Raw genomic sequence first — 25,534 nt, forward strand, 5'->3', positions numbered from 1 at the left:
TCGGACGCAAATGGAAAAAGTAACAACTTCAAGAAACCACCAACGGACATGCCTGTAGAAAAGTGGTTAACGAAATCTTACAGCGTAAAGAACAACGTAAAGCTCACCGACAAAAAATAGCATAAATACATACTCCAGCGGCTCAAGAACGTATGCGTATTATTTCTTGATTGGCCCACAATGATAAAGATATCGATACATTTGGCTTAAACGACAATGATTGGGATGAGTATAAATCAATAAATAAGGATAACGAAAGCGGCAGTAAAAGTGATAATGTTAAGCTACTTGAATATGAAAACATTTTACGTCAATATGATCCATCTTTTAAGCTACAAAGCTCGACTCAAAGCCGAAAACTATCAAGTGAGTACATCAAAGATTTATTTGTTTGTAATTTGCTTTGAAGTGCTCCTTACTTTATTTTCAGTAAAGCGTATCACCAAAAACACGTTCAAAATGTGGCCCCCGGGTTAGAATACTTAAAACTATTTGTATTAATACAAAATTATTATTTACAGGATATTGTAAAAATTCAAGAATCTGTTCATTACTTCGAAACATCGGAAATTCTACACGACAGCATGACACTCTTAATACACCTCCAAAACTATCGAGAGGAAAGTCAAAAGACGCGTTTTGGTGACAGGTTCGCGAACCCGAAATCCGAAAACGAAAATTTTGAGTCGTTCAAAGGATATTGACGAAAAACCGAAATATTACCCCGGATCCTCCGAAACCGGGGCTGCGATCCATGGTATTTTTGCGCAGAACAATGTTTTGCGTTGACTGCCTTCGGTCGCGCTTATAAAAAATTACCCTGGCCGATCCACCAAAATCCCTCTGTACAAACCATTACAACCACCTGAATAGTTGCACTTTCTTTTGTAAATATCTCTCCAGATACGTAAAATTTTTTACTTCCGTTTTCGGCTTCGCGGTTCTGATTTCAAAGCATACAAAGATGAGATGGCTCGTGGAGTGTCCGATAGAAAGTTCTCCGGAAGATTTATGGTCATATCCGTAATGCCGACGGCGAGGAGGAATAAGATGAGCTGTATGAGCTTTACGCAGATATTTATTTATTTATTTATTTAAAAAAAAAAAAATTATAGTCGACTCAAAAACAAAGCGGTCGACTGCTAAAAATTTTAAGTATAATATATATAAGATTAATATAAGTGTCCCCAGTGGCGGGTCATCGTGAGGAGCTCAGAAGGGAGCTTACGCGAGGTGCTCAGAAAGGAGCTTGGTGCCCATAAGGGGGGCTGACGTGACGTGCTCATAAAGGAGCCGGATGCCCAGTAGGGGGAACGCGCGAATCGGTTGAAGTATCGATGTATCCAATCCATCCTTATACGATATCGTGCCTGTTTTCTACGGAAGAAATAATAATTCCAGCTTTTAAAAAATAAATTAGCTTGTATCTCTTAGTTTAGATAGGCGAGTATTGCATTACGTATAGTGGCAATAGTACATTCATTACTGATAGAGCCATACAAGTCATTGTAATGCGAGCACCAGATAAGCATAGGGGGTAATAAAAAGGAACGTAGTGTCTGGAAACCCTAGGAGGAACTGCAAAAAAAAATCGGCTGAGAAGGTCAGCAGAATCAATTTCTCCAATAATGAGCTTATGGGTGAACAATACCCCCAGTAATATTCTCCGGTTTTCCAGAGTGGGTAAGCTAAAAAGAAGAAGTCTATTTCTGTATGGTGGAATGTGGAGACTTGAGTCCCAGTTAAGGCCACGTAATGCGAATATCAAAAATTGCTTTTGAACTGACTCAAGACGCTTTATATGATGTTTTGAGAAACAGGGCACCAAACGCATGAGCAATACTCGAGTATTGGACGGACCAGCGATGTGTAAAGAATCTTAGTGAGATACGGATCATCTCTCTTTAGCCCATCTTTTAACGAAAACAAGTACTCCTAACGCTTTGTTGGCAATAGATGAAATATACATGTTGAAACACAGTTTCGGATCAAAAAGAAATATGAATGAAGATAATGCAGCGAATAAAAACCCTAAGGCTCCGCTGGCTAGCTCATATTATGCGATTGAAAGAAGACGCTCCGACCAAGAAAGTGTTTCATTCGGCTCCGCAGTTTGGAAGCAGAGGATGGGGGAGACATCCACTGAGTTGGGAGAGGCAAGTGGAGGAAGACTAGACCTCCCTTGGTGCTCCCAGTTGGCGTCAGTTGACGTGAAAGAGGGATAGATGGTGTGACTTGTTACAAAACGGCCGAAATCGCGTAGGTGGATAAGCGTCAATTAATGACGATGTTGATGACGAAAAGGACTCCCAACGGGTTAGGGGGTTTAGAATATACCCGCTGCCGGTATGCCTGTCGTAAAGGCGACTTAAATACCAAACTGATTCAAGGGGTGGTGTAGCGCAATCCCTTCAAGGGGTTGCCAGCGTAATATATAGCTTCTCCGACCCGATTGTAAACCTCACCTACCTGTGGCCAATCCTGTTTCTTTAACAGCTGAGACTCTGGCGACCCCAAGTTCGTTATGGATGTAGGGGTGGGAGGGCGTTCTGGCCTAGAAGGATTCATGTGATCGTTCCCGAGATAGTCGGGCTAGTACGTTAATGGTGCTTGTTACCGGAACGTATCGGATCTCCATCCGGCAAATGACCATCAACATCGATAATACTCCCCATGGCCTTCGGCGAGTGTCCTTATCGCTACAACAACAACAACAACAGGACTCTTGTAACTACATGAACAATAAACTTTCAAAGATACAAAGGAATATTTGGGAAAAGGATGAATCCCAAGGTTTAAATTTTTTTCTGTTTTCTTATAAAACATTCTTTCAAAAAAAAAACAACAAACGCTATGAATTTATTCAATCTATATTTTATTTTTACCAAACTGTATGGCTCTTTTGCGCAATTTTACTAACACGTAATTTTTCTGTTCGCTTATGAGCTAGTTTACCTGCATCTTTCCTCATTTGGCGAAAGTCAACCCAGTTGTTGATACCATTGTTTTGTTGACGTCGCATGATTCACACATTTGGCAGCACAAACAAGTAACACAAGTCACGCAAAGAATTTGTTTATTTGGCTTTGCGTTCTGCTCATAAAACAGGTACAGCATATTTATAGGTACATACATAAGAATAGAAATGAATTAAAACAAATTTACGTATATATGTATGTACATACTATATCATGTTCAAAGTAATTTAAAAGCCGAAGTTGTTATTTTGAAAATGTGTACAATAATAATCATGATACAAAAAATGGAGGTAGTTCCATTTAGTGTGACGTTGGCCACTTGACTTTTGCGGGGACAATGACAATTTCACCAAAAACAAGCTACCTGATTGAAAAATGTTACGAATTTCTCTAATTTTGATGGATTTCATATTAACGATTACTTTAATAGTTATTTTAAATAAAAAAAAAAAAAAAACAATGAGCCCCATGCCTTGGAAATATTTTAATACGAAATATCAGCATAGAAAAGAAGGGTTCTAATAAGATTTTCGAGCTCCCGAAAATTGTTTTGGTGGAAGAAATATGGATCGAAGTATGCAAAGCAAGGGAATATAGCCTTCTTAAGTGTTCGTACGTTTGTTCAGAACATTTTGACAAAACATACACGGTTGGTCAATTGCTTTCTCAGAGGAAGTCCTTATAAACCGACACCGCAATTTCTTGATAAATTGGCTACAACCACATTTTTTATTTATTTATTGTATAATTCAAGCGATGCGCTTTATGAGGGAGTTGTTACAACTATTTTTTGGGAGAACATTACTCTGTAGCTCTGCAGGTTAGCAACTAGTTATGAGAGTGTTTCTGCCCGTTGTACCAGGGATCACCTTGGGGCAGCCCCGCTTATACACATTCTGTGCCCTTTTAGCATTGACATGGATGTGCAGACTTTGGAGGTACACTTTTTGTCAACACGCCTAGAGAAATATCCACTGTAGGGGCACGAGAATAGGGCCGTGCTAGAACAACAGGATTTTTCGTGTATTTTTTTCCTGTCTAGGGGTCAAGCTGCCATAAAAATATTAGTCATTAACCAATGTATGAGTCATCCACTATTTTTCAATAAAATTGCATGTTTTACTGTATTGTCAATCAATATATAAGCACATATATCGTGCTAAATCATATTATTATTGTCTCAGATGACCATTACGTTTTCATGCTAAAGGAAATTTCTATCTCGAAAAACCACAATTTCGCCTTAAACAGTAACGGTATGGCAACGCTTCTCGCAAAACAACAAACATGAAACGTCAAAAATCCCCAAATACGTCAACAAAATTTGAGTGGAACTACCTTATATTTTGTATCATGGTAATAATACCAACTTGTGGATAACACATTAACATACATTTCAACGGCTGAGAAAAGAGTTGTTATTTTATAAGCTTTTATTTACTTTCACTTGGCTGTTGTCTGTAATCAAATCTTGCAAGTTAAATTTGATATACTTCCCGGTGTCCCATTGGGCTGAAATTTTGCACACATGTATAACTCCGATGATAATGCAATATTACTTTGCGAGAATTCGATAAATTAATCGATAACAGAGTTATCGGTAAAGCTTTGTATTCACAAGGGAGTAAAATCCTAAGTCCTCAAGAACGCAGGTAACTTCGCCTTGTTTGTGTATGCAACAAACGTAGAAGCAGGGATGCACCTTAACGTTAAGCTAATCGTTTATCAAAAAATTTCCACCGTTTCCGTTGAAACACTTCGAAATATTATCGATAAAGAAATTATCAAGATAAATTGTATCTCGTTTTTAACCGAAACGAAAAGCTTTCGTTAACGTTAAAAACGTTAACAAAAACGTGATACTTTATGTTTGAATTGTGCTGGCAATGCTATAGCCATGGTGAAGCCGTAAGGTGGCAACAACGAGCGCACATACACACACAAACTCTATGTAATTTGTTTGTGTAATTCGTTGGTGGTAATGTCAAAAATACTCTGAGAAATGTTTGTACTGTCAAAATTCATGAGAAAAGTTGCAATCAGCTTGGCTAATGCTTTCACCTTTAATGACTCCGCCATCAATCAGCTTTGCCAGCATAGTTTGAAATTAATAATCAACATAAACGATTTGATTTCGTTTTGATATGGCAGAAAACGAAACGAAATCATTTCGTTAATTTGACGATCTTAACGTTAATAAACGAAACGAAATGACTTCGTTTCGTTTATTAACGTTGATTATCGTAACGAAATGATATCGTTTCGTTGGTTAAGCATGCCTGCGTAGAAGTAAAGGCTCCATTACTGATACTTAGCATAGACTTGACTTGGCTTACGAACTGTCACTTACAGTTCTGTTAAATTAACATTGCATGTTACTGATTACTCAAAACTTAACTTGACTTAGAAGTCTGTTGAATTTTGATTTTCTATGTAAGTTCTAAGTGACGTTTACATTTTGAGATGCCATTTGTTTGTTTCCATTTCATTTTGACATTTTGTCATACAAATTGACATTTATTTAAAAGTAAATTTCAACGCTGATTATGATGCCAGGTTGTATGCGCCAAATGGAGTATAATCGTGGCTAAGTTGCCAAGTCAAGTCAAGTCTATGCTAAGTATCAGTAATGGGAGCTTTAGGCTGTTATCGCTAAATGTTGCATACTTTTCTGCGCACTTGATTTTCTTTACAGATTTTTGGCGATGGAACAGAGCAGAGATCTGCAATGAGTAGTTGTAAAATGAAAGCGACATAGGCAAAGTCACAAAATATGATTTGAAGTTAGTTAACACTCGAATAGAAGAACTTGACTGTTCAAAGTTGACTTCGAAGAAACCTTGTAATGTTGATGCATTAAAAGAAATGGATAGGATGAGCAACGTTACAAATAACTAAGTAAAGATTACATAACTAATTTAAACAATATTTTACGCTACTAAAAATTAAAAAAATCATATTTAAATTAAATTTAAGAAAAAAGCTTTTCTAAGAACAAGCTTCTAAACAAAGCTCATTTTTAAAAAAGTCTTTTTTCTTTAATTTAATTTTTAAGGATAATGATAATGACCTTGTCGCTACAACAAAAACAACACTCTAACTGTGGTGATATTCGCTACACACAGCGACAATAACTTGTCGCATAGAATATTCCATCGGTAGGCGTGCTTGTCGTAATTCACAAAGGTTCTCATGCATAAAAAGCGAGTATTTGCTCAGACTGAATTTTTCGAGTTAAAGGTGGGTTTTTTTTTTTGTTTCTGCTCCAGCAACAAAATATGAGGCATGAGGCGCATAGTTTCAAAAACGTTCATCACTGCAAACATTTGAAGAAAATCAAGAGAGATGGATGGAGTAATATGTAGGGAAAGCATATAAAGATTAGGTGGTACAGAAAGGGGGTGATGTGGTGGATGATAGATTCTTTATAACGGAATGACGTAAGATTTAACTGAACAAGGAACATCAAGAGAATGAGATATTCATAGAGAGTGAGAGGTAGATAGCAAAAACAAAAAAGTGGGAGGGACGCTACAAATTCAATGGGGCTATACTGAAATTAAAGCCCTTGGTCGAGGACAAAAATCCCCAGTCGCTCTGGCACATAGAACCGGCTGCCGTGCGAAGCGATGATAACGTATCGCGGTTGTATACGTTTCGCTCGTATTTGGCTGTCAGTGCTCGGAGTATTTGAAATTATTTCCAGACGACTAGACCGAAGTTATGGCTTTAACAGATACAATAAGTCACCGCCGCGAAGTGAAATACATTACGAGTGACGCAAAAAATTTTATTTAGCAATTGAATTGTAGATTGATAGATGGCCGCCCACAAGCAGCGCTATTCGTTTCGCTGGGTTAACTGGCGCCAATTGGTCACAGAAAGGGAATTTAAATAATTTTCCACCTGGTCCTTTCAGCGCAGTGCGGGCTGCCCTGTTGTTGTTGTTGTAGCAGTGCTTCGCCCCATGCAATAGGTGCGACCGATCACAAATTGTCATCAATATCCTCTAACGGGAGTCCAAGGAAACTTGCTGTTTCAACAGGGGTGCACCATAATGAGAGGCGTGTTAGAGGCGTTGGTTCTACATTACAATTAAAGAGATGGTTGGTGTCATTTGGAGACACATTGCAAGCGGGGCATACATTTTGTATGTCAAAGATACTTTTGACACCCCTCCCGATATTTTTGGATGTGAATTAAGAGTGTCATGCTGTCGTATGAATAACCGAAACGGCCTTTAGCTTTTGACAAAGCGAATTATGGAGGTGTAGAAGGAGCTGTCCTAATACATTATAGAATATATGCTATTTATTTCTACCCTTTCCTGGGTCGATCATCAACCCTGAAAATCACTCTTTATCATCACTTTTCAGAATCTTTTTTTAAATAACTTTGCTGATTAAATTTTAAGTTTTCATAAAATGGAACAAAAAGAATAATCAAATTTGTTTGTTTAACGAATCAAATTTGTTTGAGAACAGCGGTGGAAAATTTTTGTATGTTTGGTTAAAATAAACAATATTTAACACCCTTTCGGTAAGTCTTTTAAATGAATCTGCTCTAACTCGCGCCGCCCGAACTTTAAAGTAATTCAGTAATGTACTTAAGTTAACCCAATAAATAAAACGATGTTAATCATATATTTATTTTTCCTCTTTTCTTCATCCACAAATTCTAGGAGCGGCTTATCCATGAATCCATTGAAGCAACCGGCTCCGACTGCTCCGCAACCCAATACACCATATACAAATGCTAACCTACCAGGTGCTCCCCCATATAATGCTACTCAGCAAAATGCCTCATATTTTTTGTTTAATAAATTTTGTTATTTTTCTAGACTGGTCAACCACCAGTTTCAGCTACACCACCAACATGAATTACAGGCGGTGTTACAGCTCTATACCAGCAAACAGGTGAATATCAAATGCCAATGCAATCGGGTCCAATGCCACGACAGTCTGGTCCAATGCAGTCAGAATCCGGTCAAATGCCACCTCAACACCCTATGCACCAGCCATTTGGTGGCCATGATCAACAAGGTATGCCGCCCGCATCTACTGGACCAGGTGGGGCAATGACAACACATCCAGTTATACCAAGGTATATACCACAACAGCAATCGGGTTATGCAATGCCACGACAGCAGCAGCAATAACTTCCCCAGCCTTACTATCTGCCAATGCCACAACATCCGGGCTATCCACCACAACCTGGTTATCCTCCACAACCTCAACAGCCAGGTTATCCTCTACAACAACCAGGTACACCAAGTGGTTACATGGGTCAAATGATGCCACCAACACAACCTGGACAGGCGCCAATGCCCAGTCAACCCCCAAGCCGGGTCAACCCCCAATACCCGGACACGTCCGGACGTCCTGCATGTATGCTAATACAACTAATATATTTCAAAATTTGCTGATGATTATTTTTGTGTTATTTTCTGTAGCAACAACCTGCACCTGTTGCTGGTAAATATCAACAGCCGCAACAGTATGATCAAGCCCAACGCCGTTTAGATCCCGATCAGATGTCAAATTCGATAAGCGTTATCATTGAAAATCAAAATAGCGCTGGTGGTGCTTTTATTACTAATGAACAGGGTTTATTGTCACCATTGGTGACCACAAAATATTTGGTAGAAGATCAGGGTAACTCCTCGCCACGTTACGTTAGGTATCGCTATTGGAAATTAATGTTTTGTTTGGCAATTACATTGTTCTTTCTTCTTTGCAGGTCATCTTTGTATGGCATACCTGCAACAGCTGATTTATTAAAAACAACAGCCTCGTCCATTACACTTACCGTCTCACCAATGGCACGAACGGTTGAGGGTGAATATGAATTGTAAATTTTGGTGAATTGGGTCCAATTAGATGTAATCGTTGCAAGGCTCATATGCAATTTGTAGATGCTGGTCGTCGTTTCCAATGTCTTATGTGTAAGGTAACAACAGATGATAAAAAAAATTTTCACTTTTACTTGTGTACATTGATCCGTATTTTTTCTCAACAGTGCCAACTGTATATTTGCAACATTTGGGCCACACCGGACGGCGTGTCGATAAATATGAATGTCCTGAACTTGTATTGGGTAAACCTCAACTCATATCCAGCATCAATGCCTCGCAATCAATTGTGGACGCTGTACGCACTACATTGGGTCCACGCAGTATGGACAAGCATATTGTTGATTCCAGTGGTAAGGCCACAATTTCAAATGATGGTGCAACTATTATGAAACTATTGGATATTGTGCATCCAGCCGTAAAACTCTAATCGACATCGCCAAATCTCAAGATGCTGAGGTAAGTTTTTTGTTATATTAGAATGTGTAGAATAAAAATGTTTCTCTTATCAGGTCGGCGATGGCACCACTTCAGTAGTACTTTAAACAGGTGAAATCTTAAAGCAAGTTAAACCATATGTTGAGGAAGGCGTGCATGCACGTATCATCATTAAAGCTATACGTAAAGCATTATAATTATGCATGACCAAAATATGACATGGCTGTACATGTCGAAGGGCCAATCAAAGGAACAACGACGTGCTTTATTGGAAAACACGCTACCACAGCAATGTCCTCCAAACTTATGCATCACCAAAATATTTATTTTCTAAAATTGTTGTGGACGCTGTACTTTCCTTTGATGTACCCAACGTCATACAAAAGATGTAAAATCGCATTATTAAATATAGTTTTGGAATTCAAGGCTGAGCGTGATTATTCTGAAAAGTACGTGTTGATAATGTCCAAGAGTATCAGAGAATTGTTGATGCTGAATGGCGTATTCTGTACAATGAACTAGCTAATTAAGGCGTCAATGTTGTGTTATCTAAACTACCAATTGGTGATGTTGGTACACAATATTTTGCAGATTGTGATATTTTCTGTGCTGTTCGTGTACCAGAAGAAGATTTGAAACGTACAATGAAAGCTTGTGGTGGTGCTGTTATGACTACAGCTAATGATATTAATTCAAGTGTTTTGGGTCAATGTGATTACTTTGAAGAACGTCAAGTTGGTGGTGAACGTTTCAACGTTTTCCAAGGTTTGATAGTGGGTTTGACATTGATTTTATTTTCATAGTTTATAATTATTTAAAGGTTGCGTTAATGCTAGAACAGGTACATTGACCTTACGTGGCGGTGCCGAACAATTTTTGGAAGAAACTGAGCTTCGTTACATGATGCTATAACGATTGTGCGGCGTACAATTAAATATGATTCTGTTGTTGCTGGTAAGTCAAAATACAAATTGAAAAAAATGTCTAATCTTAGGGCCTCATTCTCTATTACGAAACGAACTTTCGTTGCGGATCAGAGACGAATCGCTAGTGTATTTGCACTATGTTAAACGATGGCAACTTATCACTTGACAATTACTTTTGCCTTCCTGTTAGTTAGTAACGTAAAGACCGAACAAAAATTATAGAGAATACCATTGCTAGACGAAATCGTTCGGAGGCGAAACGTTCGTCTGAGCTATCGTTCGCAATACAGAATGAAGCCTTTAAATTGTTAAGTAATGTAATGAAAAGATTGTGTCCAACTCCGGAAGAAAAAAACTATACAAATTTGTGTCAGTGAAATGATAATTATTGCTTTTGGTTGTTAGTTTTGAGGCATCGTCTTCGAGTGCCTTCTGATCGTATATGCCGGTTCTTTTGCATTCTTTTACATGCATAAAGTGCCGTTGAAGCCTTCCTCACCCTCTCCTCCACATTGAGCTTCCATGACAGCTTACTGTCTAGGATGATTCCTAGATATTTTATGGACGGTTTTCCCGTAGGTTTGCCCCTCCTAACTTAGGGACTTTGTACCTCTTTGTAAACAAGACCATATGCAACGTCATCTGCGTAAACCGTCCCGTTGCTGGTCCCTCGTAGAATCCCCTGAGCAGTTGGTTAATGACCAGCGTCCACAGCAGAGGTGATAGCACCCCTCCCTGCGGAGTGCCCCTGTCCTCTAATTTGGTGGCCGCGTGCAATCGCCATTGTTATGTAATCTTCCTGCAGTTTAACATGCAGTCGACCTGGGTAAGACTGGATGTACTTTAACGTAATTAAGACCATCCATAATCGCCCATTTAGAAACACTTTTGAAAGCCCCGGCAATGTTTAAGAAGACTTCTAGAGCATATTTCAGGGCTTATTCTATGCTTATTACCACCCTATGCAATGCGGTGTCTACTGACTTGCCTTTGGTGTACGCCTGTTGTGTTGTGGAGAGCAGCTTTTAATACACGTTGGACTTCATGTACACATCTATCAGCCTCTCAAAGGTTTTGAGCAGAAATGATGTTAAGCTATTGGGTCTATAATCTTTGGGATACATGTGACCGATCTTCCCCGCCATTGGTAGGAAAGCTACACGAGCAGTTCTCCAAGAGTGCGGTACAAGATTCAGTCTTATGCACCCATCGAATCGCTCATCTTCTCGGGAAAAGCCGGCGTGCACCTCCGAGAAAGCCGGAGTCTCAGCTTTAACTCCCTTTAGCACCTCCGAGAAAGTCGGAGTCTTAGCGTTATCTCCCTTTGGCTTATCTCCTACTTCCGTAGTTGGAACTTCCCTCTGACTCGCAGCCTTCGAGGTAGTTGCTACCTCGCTATTGGGGCCCATCTGTCTTACAGCTTTGGGCCTACTTGTCTTGTCTATGCGACTGCCCTGCCTCGCGGCTCTGGCACTGGGTCCTTTCTGCCTCTTGAAAGCAGGCTTGTCACCTTCCACCGAACGTTGCCTCTTCATTCTACGATTCGACGCTTCTTCCTCGTACCGGTTGCAGAACCGAGGGTTTCTAGCAGCAAACCTTTTGAACTGCCTTCGACCTACTTCTACCGCCTCATGGACCCATTCCAAGCGCTCGCTCTCCACTTCTGTTGGGTCGACCACTGCCCCCAGGCGTTGGACAATTCTTAGTGCTGCGAGAGAGCTCTTTTACTTCACCTTTACTTCTCCACTCTTCTACTCATTTGTGTGCTTTTCCAACACGGAGTTCATTGAATCAGCACTACTCTCGCTCGTCGAGTCCGACGCATCGCTTAATGCGTATTCATCGTCCTTGGCTTGCGACTTAGTCCTCTTATCATCCTCCTTACTACAATTTGGTAATGAGTCGTACATCTTGGTCGTACGACCACCAGCCCGGCAAGGCGGGCTCAGCGGCCCAGTGTTATATACGGGGAAAAAACCGTCAGCCACAGCAGCACCCCTTACTGTGGTAAGGCCACCAATACTTCCCGAGGTGGTCCGGTATCGGGAAGGCTCCGTTCGAATACAGCCGAATTTATCCCCTGGCTGCAAATTGTCCAATAGGCGCGGTCCACATAACACCCTGGATTAGGGTGTTTCCAGTTCTTGGTCACCGACATCCCGCCGCCGTCCTATGAGGCAAAACGGCGTAGATGCCAGTCCTAAACAGCTCCCTTTCATAGTGGGGCGCTATGGAGATCGGCGAAGCCCTCACACCAACGGCGAGGTGCCTACCCTAGTGAGGGAGAGATCGGGGAGATAGCTGTTTATTTTATACAAAGCTCATCGATGTAGGAAACAATAGCATAGGTGTAGAAGCAATAGTGACTCCTTCTGGTGGTAAAGGTAGCTATTGATATGTAGAAGTTAAACAGAAATTTGATGAATATGCGTTTTTTTTTTTAAGTTATTGCAAAAAAAGCGTTGAGGATTTTTAATATCTTACGAGGTACCTTCGTACATGTTTCTAAGAATGAAGAATGAGACCTATTCAGACTTCACTATACTTTAACATACAATACTTTACCCCATTTTAACACAAATATCGTTTTTTGATTTTATTAAATTTTATAAAATGTGTCTTCCTCTACAGTTCCATTTCCGTATTGGATGGTAAATATGGCTTTCGCATTTTCTCCATCAATAACTGTGACAAGGTGGAAGAAATCTATGCGCCTAAATCGCAACATATTATCTTGGTCGAGCGTTTCTTCAATAGCTCTCTAGTGGTGATGGTGACAGAAGAGAAACCCAACTGTTTACAAATGTTTTACTTCAAAAAGAATCAAAATATCTGCCAATGCGTCTACGGCTCAAATACCCACAGTGTATGAATGAATCGAACGCACCTAATTGTCTGCCTAACGGATAGTATACATATTCATCAAATCGATAATATTGCACCAAACGAACTGGGTCTGAATACTGAAACAGTACACTTATTCAAAATCGATGAGAAGGCTGTGATGATAGTATAGGGTGAGTTGTTGAATAACATACGAAAACCACTTTAACCCATCTATATATTTGCATTACAGCTAAAGCTTTACAAACAGCAAAAATTGCTGGCGCCAAGCAATTGGAAAAGGAAGTGAAGCATTCATCACACTGCACGGATGGTGCAAACTTAGAAACTGCTGTTGTAACTGCTGCCACCGACACAACGGTCATCTCTACATTGCCGAGTAGCAGCTCGTCCGACTATCTATCGAAGACAGTATAATCGTATCTTTTGCCAACACAGGTTAGCGATGTGCTTGCACAGGAAAAGATTTCAATTGGAAAACAAAAACCAATTAAGAGAGTTTATGTTATTATTAAAGTACTTACTTTTCTTTATATCAACTGTATTAATTTAAGTTGAATTTCATGTGCATATATAATAAGGGATGTCGTGATATGATTGCTGTCGGAATTAGATTTGAATCCAATCAATATTCCCGCTAAGGGTTGCAGAACTATTGCTTGAATGATTAGATTTAGAACAATAATAAGTCTGACTCAATTACTAGTCCTACATTTTTAAGTTCATCAATTACGACAGCAAACGGATTCCACGACACCTTTGAATATTCTTGATCTGAAAAAAAGTAAACCTAATCTGAATTTCTACTAAGCTTTAACTTGTAGACTTAAATTGATTCAAATAATCAAATTTTTTATTCGAAACTATGGAAACAACTCAAATTTTACATGAATATAGCACACTTATGAATTGTCGAAATATAAAGTTAGCTGCTGCAGCAATATAGCCCAAAGCAATTAATATATTTTTTGTTATTATTAAGGTACTTACTTCTTTTTTATATTAAATGTATTAATTTAAGTTGCAATTTCATGTACATATATGGCTCCAAGATACAAAACCAGACAAATGTTTATATTATATGTTATGTTTGGTTATTATGATTAAAATTAAATATTTAAAATTCAATTTTTTTGGTTGATATTTTATTCATGTGGCTGCTCAGGTAAAGTAAATCGGCAAGTAAAATTCTAGTTATATGGCGGTTATATAAATGGCAAAACAGCAGTAAAATTTATTGTCAAAAGACTGGAAAATGTAGAGTGAAATGACCGAAGAAATGACCGCCATTTGACGAGCATTGTGACGTGTGTGAGCAGAACAGTTCTATGCTCACATCCTAAAAGTGGGAGCGGAATGCACGATCACATTAATAGGAACGAAACGGAAAATTTGGTCACAAAATTTCATCAAGCCCATGCAAACGTGACAATGAATATAACCGCTGGAAAAAGTCACAATGACCGCAAAATGTGTAGTCAAATGACGTGGAGCGTTTTTGCAGGGTTTGTAAAAATATGTTACGTTCCAATGAAGCGAGATCCAGATACGGATAGAAATTTAACATGCAAATAAAACAATAAATTGATCCTTATGGGTCACATTGTTGTTGCACACAAATCACACATACAAGATTGCGCATTGCGCATGTAAACAAAAGATCAGCTGTTTTTTATGGGCAATTTTCTCGTCATTTTCCTGTAACTCTTGTTTTTTTTTCTCTTTCTTTCATTCGCTCAAGCAGTCAAGTGTGACGTAGATGCGCAGAACGATTCAGTTTTGAACTAGTGAATGCGCAATCTTCTTTTGTGATTTGTGTGCATTTGCATGTTAAATCTGTATCAGTATCTGGATCCCGTTTCTTTGGAACATGAGGATAGTACTGGCGGTTGCCGTGATTTTTAAGAAAAAGTGTGATCTGTGATTCAGTCACAGCGGCTTTTACCCTGCAAAAAGCTCCCCGCCATTTTCCTAGTCATTTTAGGGTCATTGTGACTTTCTGCTGCGGTTATATTCATAGTCATTTTTGCATGGGGCGATGCACTTTTGTGACCAAATTTTCCGTTTCGTTCCTATTAATGTGATCGTGCATTCCGCTCCCACTTATAGGATATGAGCATAGCACTGTTCTGCTCACACACGTCACATTGCTCGTCAAATGGCGGTCATTTCACTCTACATTTGCCAGTCTTTTGACATTCAATTTTACTGCGGTTTTACCATTTATATAACCGCCATATAACTTGAATTTTACCTGCCGATTTACTTTACCTGGAGCAGCCATATGAATAAAATATGAACCAAAAAAATTGAATTTTCAATATTTATTATTTCCAATATTATTATATATGTACATGAAATTCGAACTTATATTAATACAGTTCATATAAAAAAGAAGTAAGTACTTTAATAATAAATAAACTCGCTTAATTCGTTATTGTTTTCCAATTGAAATTTTTTCTAAGCGAGCAGAAAATAATTTTAAGCTTTAGAAAAAACTCCAATTATTTGAATAATCTACAACTTAAAGCTTAATAGAAATTCAGATTAGGTTTACTCCTTTTTCAGATCAAGAATATTCAATTCAAGCAATAATTCTGCAACTCTTAGCAGGAGTATTGATTGGTTTCAAGTCTAATTCCGACAGCAATAGGATCACGTCATACCTTATTATATATTTACATGAATTTGCAACTTAAATTGATACAGTTGATATAAGGAAAAGTAAGTATTTTAATAATAAATAAACTCGCTTAATTGGTTTTTGTTTTCCAATTGCAATCTTTCCTATGCGAGCAGAAAATAACTTTAAGCTTTAGAAAAATCTCCAATTATTTGAATAATCTACAACTTAAAGCTTAGTAGAAATTCAGATTAGGTTTACTCTTTTTTCAGATCAAGAATATTCAAAGGTGTCGTGGAATCCAATTGCTGTCGTAATTGATGAACTTAAAAATTTACGACTAGTAATTGAGTCAGACTTATTATTGTTCTAAATCTAATCACTCAAGCAATAATTCTCTAACCCTTAGCAGGAGTATTTATTGGTTTCAAATCTAATTCCGACAGCAATCGTATCACGACATCTCTTATTATATATGCACATGAAATTGCAACTTAAATTAATACAGTTGATATAAAGAAAATTAAGTACTTTAATAATAACATAACTCTCTTAATTGGTTTTTGTTTTCCAATTGAAATCTTTTCCTGTGCAAGCACATCGCTAACCTGTGTTGGCAAAAGATATGATTATACTGTCTTCGATAGATAGTCGGACGAGCCGCTACTCGGCGAAGTAGAGATGACCGTTGTGTCCGTGGCTGCAGTTACAACAGCAGTTTCTAACTTTGCACCATCCGTACAGTGTGATGAATGCTTCACTGCCTTTTCCAATTGCTTGGCGCCAGCAATTTTTGCTGTTTGTAAAGCTTTAGCTGTAATGCAAATATATAGATGGGTTAAAGTGGTTTTCGTATGTTATTCAACAACTTACCTTATACCATCATCACAGCCTTCTCATCGATTTTGAATATGTGTACTGTTTCAGTATTCAGACCCAGTTCGTTTGGTGCAATATTTTCGATTTGATGAATATGTATACTATCCGTTAGGCAGACAATTAGATGCGTTCGATTCATTCATATACTGTGGGTATTTGAGCCGTAGACGCAATGGCAGATATTTTGATTCTATTTGAAGTTTAACATTTGTAAACAGTTGGGTTTCTCTGCTGTCACCATCACCACTAGAGAGCTATTGAAGAAACGCTCGACCAAGATAATATGTTGCGATTTACGCGCATATATTTCTTCCACCTTGTCACAGTTATTGATGGAGAAAATGCGAAAGCAATATTTACCATCCAATACCGAAATGGAACTGTAGAGGAAGAAACATTTTAAAAAATTTAATAAAATCAAGAAATGATAGTTGTGCTAAAATGGGGTAACGTATTGTATGTTAAAGTATAACGAAGTCTCATCGGCTTTGTCCTGGTCAAAATTGAGTTTGAATAGGTTTTCTTCTTCATTCTTAGAAACACGTACGAAGGTACCTGGTAAGATAATAAAAATCATCAACTCTTTTTTTGCAATAACTTAAAAAAACTCATATTCAAACTTCTGCTTTACTTCTACATATCAATAGCTACCTTTCCCACCAGTAGTCACTATTGCTTCTACGCCTATGCTATTGTTTCCTACATCGATGAGCTTTGTAATAAAAAACAAAAACAGCTATCTCCCCAATATTTCTCCAGTTTTGTCGCCTCGCGAAACCTCATATTGTCACCAACCAAATCATCGGTGACCTTATTTAAAACATGGCCGCGCCAAATGTCGACTATATGACATTACCCAGAGATGTAACAAATATTTAATATAATTCGATAAATCGGCAGTACTTGGGGTAAATATAAATAGACGTTTGCATGGTACGCGTCTCCGATATTGTCGCCAAGCCTAAAGGTTACTCACTGGAAGAAAATACAGGCCTGCCAAAATGCTGTCCCCAAAACCGCTACGGTCTGCCTTCTTATGTCTTCGGAACACCACCAGCACAATGAAGCGAGAAAACTCCCAATAAGGGAAAGAAATGAAATGCTAACCAAACAGTTTCTGTAGAATACCCAGAAACCTGGGCATCCCAACAGACATCTGATTGTTGATCCAACACCGCTTAGGGGCTTAAAGAGTAACCTCCGTAAGCATTATGAGGAAATACGACTCCTGAGAACTCAGCCGTATGAAGCAAAAAAACACTAGCAGGTGCTCAGTGAACTCCACAAAGAAGCGTCGTACCTTTATGCTAGGAATTGCCCGGTTAATCCAGTACTCAAAGAACAGTACCCAAAACTTGCGGAAGAAGACCGCATACTCCCCAGGGAAAAGGGAGTCACTCTAGCTCAGCTTCGTTCTGGATACTGTAACAGGTTAAACTCTTACCTATCCAGAAACGAAAAGCAATAATTATCATTTCACTGACACAAATTTTATAGTTTTTTCTTCCGGAGTTGGACACAATGTTTTCATAATATTTTAACAATTTAAGATTAGACATTTTTTTCAATTTGTATTTTGACTTACCAGCAACAACAGAATCATGTTTAATTGTACGCCGCACAATCATTATAGCATCATGTAACGAAGCTCAGTTTCTTCCAAAAATTTTTCGGCACCGCCACGTAAAATCAATGTACATGTTCTAGCATTAATGCAACCTTTAAATAAATATAAACTATACAAAAGAAATTAATGTCAAACCCACTATCAAACCTTGGAAAATTTTGAAACGCTCACCACCAACCTGACGTTCTTCAAAGTAATCACATTGACCCAAAACACTTGAATTAATATCATTAGCTGTAGTCATAACAGCACCACCACAAGCTTTCATTCTACGTTTCCAATCTTCTTCTGGTACAAGAACAGCACAAAAAATATCACGATCTGCAAAATACTGTGTAGCAGCATCAATTGGTAGTTTAGAAAACACAACATTGGCGCCTTACTTAGCTAGTTTATTGTACAGGAGACGCCATTCAGCATCAACAATTTTCTGATACTCCTGGACATTGGAGGACATTGCTGTGGCAGAGCATTTTTCCAATAAAGCACTTTGTTGTTCCTTTGATTGGCGCTTCGACATGTATAGCCGTGTCATATTTTATCATGCATAATTGTAATGCTTTACATATAGCTTTAATGATGATACCTGCAAGCACGCCTTACTCAACATATGGCTTAACTTGTTTTAAGATTTCACATGTGAATAGTCAAAAGCATTTTTTTGACTTTGCAGCTTAATTTGTTGTTGCTGCAATGATATGTATTGGAGCTTGTGTTCTAATGCCTTTCAATTGTTCACTTGTACTCACTTAGCACCCTTTTCACCGAACATAAATAAGAACGCGACCGCTCGATTGCTATACAAGTACTAACTTTTATTGAATTCATGAAATGCAGAATAGGATATGTGTTTATAAGGAGAGCGAAAATGTATGGTACACAGTAATTAGTTTTTGTACATAAAAAATAGTCATGATAAGTATAGAATAATGTATGTATACTACGTATGTATATTAGGGTGACCCAACATTCCGCCCCCGTTGAAAGAAGTTTCAAGCAGGAAGCAATGCAATTTTGTGTATGGGACGCCTTATTATGCCCTTAGATGTTTGCACATCAACTACTCGAACGCGATTGTCCTTGCCGGGAATGGCAGCTACGATTCTGCCTGTTATCCAACGCTGCGGAGGCACATTATCTTCGTGAATGATCACTAGGGAATCGACGTGAACGTTTCGTTGATCTCGAACCCATTTATTGCGTGAATGCAGTTCGCTTAAATATTCGCGCGACCACTGTTGCCAAAAGTGATGCTTAACTGCGCTAATGCGCTTCCATCGGTCTATGTTATGTAGCTCTTTATTTGTTTCCTCATTTCGCTCCGGGATTGCTTTTAATGAGCTGCCAATTATGAAGTGAGCAGGCGTTAGAGCCTCGTAATCATTTGGGTCGCTGGAAAGTGGCGTGAGAGGCCTACAATTGAGAATGGCTTCTATCTCTATAACTGCCGTTGTCAGTTCCTCATACGTGAGACGCGCATTACCCAGCGTTCGGTTTAGGTGCCCCTTCGCTGATTTTACTGCGGCTTCCCATAGGCCGCCGAAGTGTGGTGCTCTGGGAGGAATGAAGTTGACGTTTATAAATTCGTTTGAGCAAAAATGTGTAATTTTGTTTTTTGTGTTAGGATCGAATAAAAATTGCATCAGCTCACTCAGTTTACGATCAGCGCCAACGAAGTTTGTGGCATTGTCACAAAATATGTCGGTTGGCAAACCTCTTCTGCCTATCATTCGTTTAAGCGCTGCAATGAATGCATCTGTTGACAAGTCTGAGACGACTTCGATATGTACTGCCTTTGACCAAAGACAGACAAATATAGATATGTACGTTTTGTATGGAGTTTTCCCTCTAATTCGTAGATACGTGCTAACAGGGCCGCAAAAGACAACAGCACATCGAGAGAAGGTCGGCAGGGCGTGAGCCTTTCGACGGGGAGGTTTCCCATCACGATATCTCACACAGTGTATGCACGACCGAACAACCCGACGAGCAGCATCTCTAGCATTGATGACCCAAAACCTGAGGCCAATGAGAGCAACTAGAGCTTTGGGTCCGGCATGAAAATTTGTAATGTGTAAATGGCGCACTAAGCATTCAACAAAGTAACATTTGCTTGGTAAAAGCACAGGATGTCGCTGTGTGTGTGGCAGAGCTGTCAATTCGAGTCGACCGCCCACTTTAAGCAAGTTAAAGCCACAAGTGTCGCTCATGAACGGATTTAAAAATTTGAGCGAATTTTCAGCTGGTTTGCCTTTCTTAGCGCGACATATATCTTCTGAAAAATATTGTTGTTGAATATTCCAAATTATGCACCAAAGCGCGGTTTCAATTTCTTGCGGTGATAAATTTGGAGTGTCGATGATATTTTTGCTTGCTTTATTGGTTTTTCTATAAAACCGGAACATCCATGCAATGACACGTACACCAGTCATATGCGTGCTATATTTTGCGATACTTTCAATGATGTAATTCGACTTATCAGCGGCGAAAAATATAGCTTTGCGTTTTTCTTTGATGATTTCATCCATGTCAAGGCAGGATTGCGAGTTTTCAGGCCAAAATTCTGAGCAACGTTTTAAAAATGGTGGTCCCGAGTACCATATAGATTTTTGGAGCTCTGATACTGTGCAGCCCCTGGACACAATGTCTGCAGGATTATGTTGCGTCGGTACGTGTCTCCAATGGCAATTACTAGTTAACTCTTGTATCTCAGATACACGGTTGCCAACGAAGGTTGATAAAGTGGAGGAATGCATACGTAGCCAATGTAAGACAATTTGCGAATCTGTCCATAAGTAAACTACCAAATCTTGATCAACGAATATATGTCTGACCTTTGAAATTAGTTGTGCGAGCAATTGCGCTCCACAAAGTTCAAGCTTTGGTAGCGATTTTTTCTTTGTTGGAGCGATACGAGATTTGGCTGTTATCAATCTTGTTGTGGCATTACCATTTTTATCCTCGGCACGAACATAGACACAGCATCCATATGCGCGAATGGAAGAATCGCAAAAACCGTGAAGCTGAGTTGACAAAACAGTAGTTTGTAAACAATAGCGCGGGACCTGCAATAATGACAACGAAGAGAATTCTTTGAGCAAGTTTTGCCAAGCACAATGGAGATTTTGGGGCACCGATTCGTCCCAATTTAGCTTGAGTAGCCATAACTCTTGTAAGATGATTTTCGCTGTAACAAGCAGCGGAGCAAGGAGACCGAGAGGATCGAAAAGCGACGATGCTAGTGACAATATATTGCGTTTTGTCGACTTGTCTGACTTGTCCGACTTTAGAACCCTGGGCAAAAACGGGACTAAAAATATCATTAGGTTGGTCCCAAGTAATGCCGAGTGCGTTGGTTATTTGAGCATCGTTGATGTTGAGCTCTTTCATTGTTTGGTCATCTACGAATGACTCAACATTCGAGTGCCATTTAGCGAGCTTCATGCCGCCCTCTTCTAAAATAGTAGTAACTTCAAATTTTATTTGTGATAGTTCTTCTAAAGTATTGGCTCCGCACAAGAAGTCGTCGACGTAGAAAGACGATTTGATTCTTTCTGCACCCAAGTGAAATTGACTAGTGTAGATGTCTGCTAAGTAGTTCAAACTTCTTACCGCAAGATATGGAGCAGCTGCTGTGCCATATGTCACAGTATTAAGTTGATATGTGGCCTCATTTTCGTGCTCTGAGTAACGCCATAAGATATATTGAAAGCACCGGTCTTGTTCGTCGACGCTGATTTGCCTGTACATCTTAACGATGTCGGCAGTAATAACGTAGCGATGTACGCGAAATTTTAGTAACAGCGTGAACAGATCCTGTTGTATAGTTGGACCTACCATTAAAATTTCGTTGAGTGACTTCTATGTAGACGTTCTACAGGAGACATCAAACACCACCCGCAACTTTGTTGATGTGCTATTCGGTTTCAGCAAACAGTGGTGGGGAATATAAAAATGCGGTGCAGTGATATTATGGTTTTTTACAGCGGTCATATGGACGAGCTCCTCGTACTCACGCATAAAATTAACGTACTGTACCTTTGTTTCTGGTGAACGTGCCAATCGATGTTCCAGCGCGATCAACCTAAGCATAGCTATTTTTCTTGAATTTCCAAGAGACTGTGGACTTTCTTTAAAGGGTAAACGAACAATTACTCGGCCTGTGGTGCTGCGTGAAACGGTTTGTATGTAAAATGATTCACAACTAGCCTGCTCATCAGATAGCGTAGAAGGTGACGGTATTTCATCCAATTTCCAAAGCTTCTCAAGATGTAGATTTATTGACTCTTCGCAGGAAAGCAAACATGTCCGCGAGGATGAGGATATTTGTGAACCATTGTACTTCCCCGACACTACCCAACCCAGCAACGTTTTTTGGAGTGTTGGTAAATTAACGCCTAGTTTTATTTGACCTACAGATAACACATCAAAAAAGGTCTCCGTACCAAGCAACAAATCTATTCGATTAGATTTAAAGAAATTTTCATCAGCTAGAGTGGTATTTTCTGGCAAATTCCAAGGTGAAATATCTATCTCAGTCTCTGGCTGGTACGGTATGTGTGAAGTGACACAAAATGTTAAGGGCAGCTGGTAGTTAGTGAAGCGAGATTTAATGATAGTTGAAGTTTTGTGCTTAATTTTTGTGCTTGATTCCCCAATGCTTAAAATATGAACATTGTGCTTCTTACGTGGCAAGTGAAGTTTTTGTGCGAAACCATCGGTGATAAGATTGACTTGCGAACAAGAATCGAGCAGTGCTCTGCCCATATGGTACCCCCCACTTGCGTCCCGAACGAGAACAACAGCCGTAGCGAGAATCACCGAGTCTTGCGATGGTGTTTCAAGGTGGGTGTGAACCGCAGCCGATGTAGAATTCTGAGTTGATGCCGAGAGTGGTTGAGTTGATGATACGGGCGAAGCCAAAGATGATGATGAAATTGGAGTAGGTGATACCTTTGAGCGATGAAGCATCGTGTGGTGAGCCCGGCCACAAACCTTGCATTTGAATGCCGATGAGCAGTGGGTAACCTTGTGGTTTTTCGAGAGGCAGTTTATACAAAGGGAAAGTCTTTTCGCATTGCTGAAACGGTCAGCAATAATCATATCGTTGAATCGTTGACAGCCACCTCCGAGAATATGTTCAGTGCTTGCACAGAGAACACATGCGCCATTGGTACAGGTAAAGGAATAAATTTGTTTTGTCGACTGCTGCTTACTACCCCTTTTAACAGTCTTATTGTCAAGCTTACCTGCTGTTTCTACAGTAGAATTCGAAGACTCGATGCTCTCAAGAAACTGACAGCGCCTTTCAAGCACCTTAGCGCAGTCGTTCCAGGTTGGCAACTTTATAAAATCTAGCGACTCTTTCCACTTTTTTTCAGTGCCATCATCCACCTTTTGCATAACAATATATATCACCATGGCATTAAAGATATCTGTGTCCGTGCCTAGAGATTGCAAGGAATCACGGAGTGCAGAGACGTTGTCAATAAGACTACGAAGTTGAATGCAATTTTGTTTCTTTGTGTGCGGGAGTTCGAAAAGAGTTTCTATATTTTCCATGAAAATGAGCGTTTTATTGTCATAGCGCGATTTCAACCTATCGAGTGCCTTTTTGTAATTTTCGTTGCTTACCTGGAATGCCTTGACCGTTTCCAATGCTTGCCCTTGCAAGCAATTCAGAAGGTGATTGAATTTTTTTTTTTTTCACGATCGATTATTTGATTAAACGAAGTGATGAAATTGTTATACTCTGAGTACTTTACAGTAAATGTAGGCAAATTTAATACCGGCAACTTGGAGTTATAAGTAGGAATCACAACCTGCTTTTCTCCCAATATACTGCTATTCAAATCCTCACCCAATCGTTCTTGAATAGCAATTTTAACGCCTATATACAAATCTTCCAACTCACCTCTCATGTTATCATCGGGCTCTAGCTTTTCTATTTGTGTTTGGTAACTCATGAGTTGAGTGAAATAAGACTCCAGTATTCCTAAGCGACACTTCAACTCAATAGTTGATAAGCCTTTCCCTTCTCCTTTACCATTTGTCTCGATAATTGTTTTAATACGCGAAATATTCTTTTTTGTGTTGGCTCGTTGCTGCTTGAGTGTGTCCGTCATTGCAATGATGTTTGAGCGAGACTTTGCGAAAAATACAACAACTAGAATGGTGGTGCGATACCTCCAACAAAAGAAACGTAAGCTGAGAGTCGTACGGAGAAACGAATATTATGATGCAGCAAAAACTACAATACACTCCTATTGAAATGCTAGCAAAGACGCAGCAGAAGAGTTGGCATAAGGTGTGATGACGTCACTTGCGACAGATGTATGACTTTAGTTATTTGCAAAGAGCAAATTAGCAAATAGAATTTACCGGTAACGGTTCGAGAATCGAACTAAGTTCACGTGAAGGTGGAAAGGGTCGCGACTGTATTTAACCGAGCGACTGTGATAAAAAACGCATATATGTATGTGCATGCACTTTATGCGAGTATGTATGATTAAATCAATGTTACACAAATTATTTATTGTTTATTTTTTATTTTAAAGAACACTAGGCCCCACGTTGGGCGCCAAAATGAATAGTCAAAAGACTTTTTTTGACTTTGCAGCTTAATTTGTTGTTGCTGCAATGATATGTATTGGAGCTTGTGTTCTAATGCCTTTTAATTGTTCACTTGTACTCACTTAGCACCCTTTTCACCGAACATAAATAAGAACGCGACCGCTCGATTGCTATACAAGTACTAACTTTTATTGAATTCATGAAATGCAGAATAGGATATGTGTTTATAAGGAGAGCGAAAATGTATGGTTTACAGTAATTAGTTTTTGTAAATAAAAAATAGTCATGATAAGTATAGAATAATGTATGTATACTACGTATGTATATTTAGGTGACCCAACAACATGCTTAAAATACTACTGAAGTGGTGCCATCGCCGACCTGATAAGAGAAACATTTTTATTCTACACATTCTAATATAACAAAAAACTTACCTCAGCATTTTGATATTTGGCGATGTCTCCTAGAGTTTTACGGCTGGATTCGCAATATCCAATAGTTTCATAATGGTTGCCCCATCATTTGAAATTGTGGCCTTATCACTGGAATCAACAATATGCTTATCAATACTACGTGCGCCCAATGTAGTGCGTACAGCGCCCACAATTGAATGTGAGGCATTGATGTTGGATATGAGTTGAGGTTTACCTTGAGAGCTATCGGTACCCAAACATTTTTTACACAAATACTCTTGTACCCAATACAAGTTCAGGACGTTCATTTCAAATGTTGGAAATATGCAGTTGGCACTGTTGAGAAAAAATATGGATCAATGAACACAAGTAAAAGTGAAAG

General features: G+C 39.1%; 1 protein-coding gene, 3 long non-coding RNA genes and 1 pseudogene across 7 annotated transcripts in view; 2 read left to right on the plus strand and 3 right to left on the minus strand.

The window, feature by feature from the left end:
• The window catches only part of LOC137248513 (T-complex protein 1 subunit eta-like), a 37,434-nt pseudogene extending 12,022 nt beyond the window's left edge, over window positions 1–25,412 (minus strand).
• Window positions 1–25,534, plus strand: part of LOC137249852 (uncharacterized) — a 352,644-nt gene that overhangs the window by 30,745 nt on the left and 296,365 nt on the right. The gene's annotated exons all lie outside the window — the stretch shown is intronic.
• On the minus strand, window positions 1,269–3,292 carry LOC137249859 (uncharacterized). The gene is made up of 3 exons (XR_010952578.1): window positions 3,186–3,292; window positions 2,956–3,093; window positions 1,269–1,377 (listed from the first exon to the last, which is right to left on the minus strand). It is a non-coding gene; the product is annotated as an uncharacterized lncRNA (long non-coding RNA).
• Window positions 6,582–7,977, plus strand: LOC137247939 (uncharacterized). Its single transcript, XR_010951942.1, has 3 exons — window positions 6,582–7,517; window positions 7,660–7,745; window positions 7,819–7,977. It is a non-coding gene; the product is annotated as an uncharacterized lncRNA (long non-coding RNA).
• LOC137247940 (uncharacterized) lies at window positions 15,467–19,041 on the minus strand. Of its 4 annotated transcripts, none has more exons than XR_010951945.1 (5): window positions 18,550–19,041; window positions 18,314–18,497; window positions 18,125–18,258; window positions 16,534–16,919; window positions 15,467–16,474 (listed from the first exon to the last, which is right to left on the minus strand). It is a non-coding gene; the product is annotated as an uncharacterized lncRNA (long non-coding RNA). The 4 variants fall into 4 exon arrangements; XR_010951944.1 differs by having other exon boundaries at window positions 18,314–18,854; window positions 18,916–19,033; XR_010951946.1 differs by having other exon boundaries at window positions 18,125–18,275; window positions 18,338–19,041.

Source organism: Eurosta solidaginis, chromosome 4 (assembly GCF_040869045.1).
Source record: "Eurosta solidaginis isolate ZX-2024a chromosome 4, ASM4086904v1, whole genome shotgun sequence".
Taxonomy (NCBI): domain Eukaryota; kingdom Metazoa; phylum Arthropoda; class Insecta; order Diptera; family Tephritidae; genus Eurosta; species Eurosta solidaginis.